Source organism: Pinus tabuliformis, chromosome 7 (assembly GCF_031772625.1).
Source record: "Pinus tabuliformis cultivar Carrire ecotype Pingquan chromosome 7, CPIR1, whole genome shotgun sequence".
Classification (NCBI taxonomy): domain Eukaryota; kingdom Viridiplantae; phylum Streptophyta; class Pinopsida; order Pinales; family Pinaceae; genus Pinus; species Pinus tabuliformis.
Genome location: NC_142293.1, coordinates 1656682685 through 1656689899, shown reverse-complemented (window position 1 = coordinate 1656689899; position 7215 = coordinate 1656682685).

Genomic DNA, 7215 nt, shown 5'->3' with positions numbered 1-7215 from the left:
GTCCAAGGTATTGATTATTTATGGTTTTGGACCATGGTATTGAGTAAGGCCTAAGACTATAAAAGGAGGAGAAGATCATTAGGCAAAGGCACGGAGAAAGGCTTGAATATCTGATGAAGTATGAGATCTAGTATGCAGGTTATGGGTTCATGATGCTTGCTAAGGATGAATCTCACCGGTTGATGGAGAACAAGATCTAAGGATAGATCGGGATCAAATGGTTTGGAATGAATCATCTCTATATGATTTGATTATGCTTATTCTAGATCTGTATACTAACACATGTAATGTTCTGATCTGGGTATAACTTAAGTTTGAAATAGCTACAACTCATGAATGAATACTTACAGATGTATACGCTGGTTGACTTTGATAAAAGCGCGTACATACGCAGGTTATATACATCTAAGTAGCGTATACCATATACACTATCATATTTGAAGTTACAGGTGGTTCTGGTAGTTGATGCAAAGTCTGAGTTCTAGTGACTGTTTACTGGTGTCAGTATACTGCATATTCAGATTGGTTGATTATGTTTAGCTTCAGTGTTGATGGATGAGATCTATAATGGATCAGGATCATAATGACTTATCTTTATGTGATCTGATGGACTAGATCTGGTTGCTAACAGGCGTATTATCCTTGTATATGTGAAGATCTGGTTATGTCTGAAGTCAGGAAGTGCAGCGAAGATATAAGTAAGTAATTAATGACATATACGCTGGTTCGCTTTGGTGAAGTTGCGTATACACGCTGGTTAGGCTCTTCCAAGTAGCGTATGCACTCTGATGCATGATTTTTGATGATACAGTTAGATCTAAACGTTGTTGCAGAGTTCTGTGTTCTGCTCTGTGTTCTGGTGATTGCAGTTTGACAGGGTTTCAGTGATTCGGAGATTGATGATGCTAGTGTTGATTGATTGTGTGCTTCAATGATATTGATGGGTCTGGTATGAAAATTTAATGAAACGTGGCCTTCAAATTCTGGTGTTGTGCTTCAGGAGTATCTAGTCTGAAAATTTATGAAACGTAGTACCTGGAAGAAGAAAGAGAAGGTTGTAGCCTTCTGTAGGTCGGCACCTACGTACTAGTACATTAGCTAGTACAAGAGCTAAGGGGGTGGTAGCTCCCTTCTAGTAGCAGTTGGAAAACGAGTTAAGATTGGAGCATTCAGTAGGTCGGCACCTACGTACTAGTAAAAGGATCGGCTAGTACAAGAGCTAAGGGGGTTGCAGCTCCATTCCAGGAGAATTTGGAGAACAAGAGAAGGTTGTAGCCTTCTGCAGGTAGAAGCATGTGTACTAGTATAAGACTACACCCGTACAGAAATATTGTAAAAAGAAGTTTCTTATTAAAAGAAGATAGAGACGACTTGCAGCAAGTGGTTTTCACCCTCATTGAGTTTCCACCTTATATCATGGTGTTCATGTGTGCTTCTTGTGTGTGATGATCTGTTCTGTTTTACTGCTCTTGTTTACTGTTCATATGGGTAATAATGTTCTGATGCACTCATTAAGGATCAACTAATTGAATCATAAGTTTACTAGATATACGCTTGTTGCACTACACACAGTTGCGTATACACGCGGTTTGCCTTAACTGAAGTAGCGTATATGAATCTTAATATGGAAATGAAAAAGTTATATTGATTTGATAATACTGATTCACCCCCCCTCCCCCTCTCAGTATTATTCCCAACAATTGGTATCAGAGCAAGTCCTTTGGTAGAAGCTTGATTGCTTGAAGGAGATCCGTAGATCAATGGGAAAGAAGCTTAAGAAGAAAGCGCCTAAGAAGAAGAAGACATCTCAGAAGAGCTATGAAATTGGAAGAATCGATTGGGGAATATGTGGAAGAAGCACTTCAGAATGAAGATGAACAAGAAAAATAACTATCAGGTATGAATTTGTTATCCTCTGGTGATACATTTATCCATCCATTTGAAGATGATGAAAGTGATAGTGAAACAACTGAATTTGCTCTTATGGGTGAGCAAGAAAGATATCAAATAGAGGCAGAATTTAAAAGGCTTACAAACAAAATTAGAGATCAACAAGATCTATTGAACAAAAGGAAATGTGCCTTCAAAGAAGAAGCTACCAAACTAAAAGCTCAACTAGAGGAAGGAAACAAGGTAAGGAAGTTATTCAAGGACAAGGAAGATCAATGTCAAAAGTTGTAGGATGAAGTGACATCATTAAGAAATGAATTCAATGAAAGGAGCACAACAATCAAGAAACTCAGAGATAGATCCAGTTACTATGAAAGTCTTGAAGCTACAATCCTCTCGCCAAAAGAAGATCTTGAAGAATCAAATAAGCAGAATAAAGAACTACTCCAGGCTCTTGAAAAACAAGAAAATGAAGTTCTTGAACTAAGACATCAGTTGGAAGAAGGAAGAAAAGAAGAAGAAAACATGAAGAAGCAGTGTCATGAAAAGGAGGAGCAACATCGAGTTGAGTTAAATATTCTAAAAGAAAACTTAGAAGAAAAGGATAAGCTCTTACAATTTCAAGATAGTACTAAGATCTTGGATGATATTCTTAGTAGTCAAAGGTCTCCTGCTATCAAAACTGGTCTTGGTTTTCATGAATCTATTGAAAGTGAATCTAGTTCAAAAAATAAGACAAGGAACTCTAGTGCACAATCTGAAATACTCAACAAGGAGATGAGAGGTCAATCCCATCAACAACCAAGGAAAGAAATTCCTCAAAGAAAATCTTTTACTCCTCTGATGAATAATGTTGAATGTTATGTATGTCATAATTTTGGACATGTTGCAGCTAGATGCAGAAGTAGAATGGTTCAAGACCATCACACAGAAAGATCATCACGTTCCAGGTACTTTAAGGGATATTGTTTTTCTTGCAATATGTTTGGTCACAAAGCTGTTGATTGCTACAGAAGGAATATGAAAAATGTAAGATGTTATGCATGTAACAAGCTGGGACATATAGCAAAGGAATGCAGGAACAAAGTACGGGCACCATACCAAAAGGAGAAAACATCATCACACTTGAAGATATGGAAGAAGAAGGAAGCACAGTTTGAAAGATGTGGCACAGCACAATGTACAGACATAACAGACTCAGAGGAAGCTGAAAGTGTAAACCTTCAGTGTTCTCAATCTCATACGCAAGTTTCATAAAGAGAAGTCGCATATATACACGAGTTAGACTCTGCACAGTCGCGTATATGTCAGTTTGAGAAAAGTAGTGGGACAGGCTCAGGAAAAGGGTATGATATGATTCAGTTCATTATTTGCTCTGTTTGATAATGGTTACAATCTGCTGATGATGTGTGGAAATGTCTTGATACTTGTAAGATGTTTAGAAGTGTTTTGATCCTAACTTGATGATGATGATGATGCCTTGATACTTCTTGCTGATATATGCATGATCAGATCTGACAGTAAACAAGATGGCACAGGTTCAGGGGGAGCATATACTTTTAATAATGCATTGTTGGCATTATAGTTAGTAGTCCTTGGTGATGATGCTTATATGGCTAAATGATACATCTTGCTATGGTTATGACTTGTCCATGATAAAATCTCATATGATTCTTGGGGTTACATAGTTGGTGTTCAGATCAGTTTTGTGGTTGATTCTTTGATGATGCATATATGGTGCTTACATGGTGATCTTCATAAGGATAAGAAGAAGTACAAAGCTTGAATACACAATTTCATTACTTACCCATATGTTGCTGGCGTCGTATGCATAAATATCATATAATACAGTTATGATGTAGGATTCCTATAGTTCGTGGCGCTCATATGGATGAGGATTGTTGCTGTTGATGATATCAAGAAGTCTTGACAAATAATCTTGAGCTCAAGATACATAGTGTTGGATACATGGATGATTACTCAAAGTTGCATTGTTGGAGACATGATGATGATGAGTTCTTACCCATATGATGACAGGTTGATACTTACATATGTTGATTGATTCAGATGAGGGATGTCCCCGAGTGATGATACATGGATGATATATAAGATCATGTAGATCTTGATGTTGATGAGATAGCTATGGTGTCTTTCGCATATGATATAATGTGAATGATTTTATAATGCTTAAGATCAAGAGGATGAATTGATGCAGACATATCTTGTCACAGGTTGATGCTATCTACACTAATAGACATATACAAATTGTTGGTCTAGATGTTGTTGACAAATGCCTATGGAGCAGATCATACACTGTGTATGATAGTTGCTGATGACTATCATGGTCTTATTTAGATGTTTGGTCTCTGTTATAAATGTCATGTATATCATTCAATGTAAAGGTCATGTCAAGACTCATGATGTAATAGTTTGTCTCTATCTATTGTAGTCATTTGATGAATCCCTTTTGATCATATGATGTAATTTGTACCCCCACCATGCATGGGAAGGATGATGTAATATTTCAATCATACAATTGGTATCTGGTGTATCCCCACTTGGTTGGGTGGATGAGGAAGTGCAGCGAAGATATAAGTAAGTAATTAATGACATATACGCTGGTTCGCTTTGGTGAAGTTGCGTATACACGCTAGTTAGGCTCTTCCAAGTAGCGTATGCACTCTGTTGCATGATTTTTTATGATACAGTTAGATCTGAACGTTGTTGCAGAGTTCTGTGTTCTGCTTTGTGTTCTGGTGACTGCAGTTTGACAGGGTTTCAGTGATTCAGTATTGGGTGATTCATAGATTGATGATGCTAGAGTTTATTGATTGTGTGCTTCAATGATATTGATGGGTCTAGTATGAAAATTTAATGAAACGTGGCCTTCAAATTATGGTGGTGTGCTTCAAGAGTATCCAGTCTGAAAATTTATGAAACGTGGTACCTGGAGGAAGAAAGAGAAGGTTGTAGCCTTCTGTAGGTCAACACCTACGTACTAATACATCAGCTAGTACAAGAGCTAAGGGGGTGGTAGCTCCTTTCCAGTAGCAGCTGGAAAACGAGTGAAGGTTGGAGCATTCAGTAGGCCAACACCTACGTACTAGTAAAAGGATCGGCTAGTACAAGAGCTAAGGGGGTTGCAGCTCCCTTCCAGGAGAAGCTGGAGAACGAGAGAAGGTTGTAGCCTTCTGCAGGTAGAAGCCTATGTACTGGTATAAGACTGCACCAATACAAAAATATTGTCAAAAAAAGTTTCTTATTAAAAGAAGATAGAGACGACTTGCAGCAGGTGGTTTTCACCCACATTGGGTTTCCACCTTATATTATGGTGTTCATGTGTGCTTCTTGTGTGTGATGATCTGTTCTGTTTTACTGCTCCTGTTTACTGTTCATATGGTTAATAATGTTCTGATGCACTCATTAAGGATCAACTAACTGAATCATAAGTTTACTGGATATACGCTTGTTGCACTACACACAATTGCGTATGCACGCGGTTTGCCTTAACTGAAGTAGCGTATATGAATCTTAATATGGAAATGAAAAAGTTATATTGATTTGATAATATTGATTCACCCCCCCCCCCCCCCTCTCAGTATTATTCCCAACAGTTATTTATGTTGGTTGTATGTTGGTTATGAGTATGTTTTATGACAAACTTGATGTATGGTTCTCATTTTGTTTTAATTAGTAATTGAAAGTGCAATGAATATATGACATAATAGATGATAATGCAGCTATTGTGATATGGAAACAATGATTCTTTACGAATCTTACATAAGTATGAGACCCCTATGCTCAGATCTGTTGTTATGACCTATAGAAGGCATATTTGTGACATGTTTGATGAAATGCCTATCATGGTTGGTAGGGGTCCAGACAAGTCATTGCTCAAGTGTTTGAATGTGTACCTTTGTTCCCATGCCATTTATCATTTATGAAAGTTTCATGAAGTTATGGACAATGGCCTAAGTCCTGGCCCTGAAAAAGTGGCACAAAATCTGGGGTCGTTGGCTAAGAATTAACTAAAAAATTCCATAGTCGCTGGCATGTCCTTGATGTGGGATAGACTGGATGCCCTCAGTCGCATGCATGGCTTGTCATGGGAGCGATTGGGGGTTCAGGTCAGTGAAATGTCAAGTTTCCTCAGGGGTTGATCATCTGGAAGTGTTGGTTGGCTCCTGAAGGTTTTGTAGCATGTCTGGAAGGTCATATTGGGTTAGTGTTGTCGGTTCCACTTATTTTGTGTAAAATCCTATAGATTCACAAGCTCATGCAATGTACTAAAGCACATGACAAGAATCTACTTCTACTTTCAACTGGCGGAAGCCAATAGATCAATGAAAACAATAAGAACAAGAAGAAGATAAATCAATGGCACATAACACAAGAGGTATCTAGGGAAAGCCACTACTCAAACCCTGTTATTTGTATTTCATATATCATAAATATGAGTGAAGATACAAAGCTTGTTCTCACTAGAACAATTCCGCACAAGTATGCTCAACTCTCACAACTCACAAGCTAGCTCTTGGCCAACACCTAGCCAATTATGCAGCTCTCCAAGCCCTTAATCTCTTGTGTAATTCCTAGGATGAATAGCCTATATTTAAAGGGAATTCATGCTTCCAAAACTGCGCAATCCAAACATAGGATCAATCTCTGATGCATGCATGATATTTACACTCCAGTAAATAATACCACTGATAGTACATTGTCCCTGCACTCTAATCTCAACTGGGTCATTCTCCAAACTGACATGCACGAGTTTCTCATGAGGGAATCTTCATTTAACTGGAGTAGCACTAGTGGATAACAATGTAAAATTTGAAATGGGAACTCTGGCAAAAAAAACCCCGAAAAAATATCAAAAACAGTGTTAAAAACGAAAAGTGTGTATACTGGAACGATGGTTTTTTTTAGGGTCAATTTTGAACATGTTTTAAAAATGGTAGTGAAAACGAAATTTTCGTGCAAAAAAACCTTGAAAACGAAAAAGTGTTGATACTGGAACAATGATTTTTTTTAGGGTCAATTTTCAACATTTTTAAAAAATGCTAGTAAAACCAAATTTTTATGTGCAAAAAAACGTTGTTTATGAGGAAAAAACACGCTAATGTTTTTGGTAGAATAACATTTTTCTTTCCTAAGTACAAATTCAACATGTTTTCAACTATAACATTCTAGATACAAAAATAATTGGAATTTTTTCAACCATAAAACTAAAAAACCATGACATTATGAACAGATTACATGGCTAAATTAATCAAAATGTCATTATTTGTATATTGAATGAAACATACATTATATCTCTAATTTAAT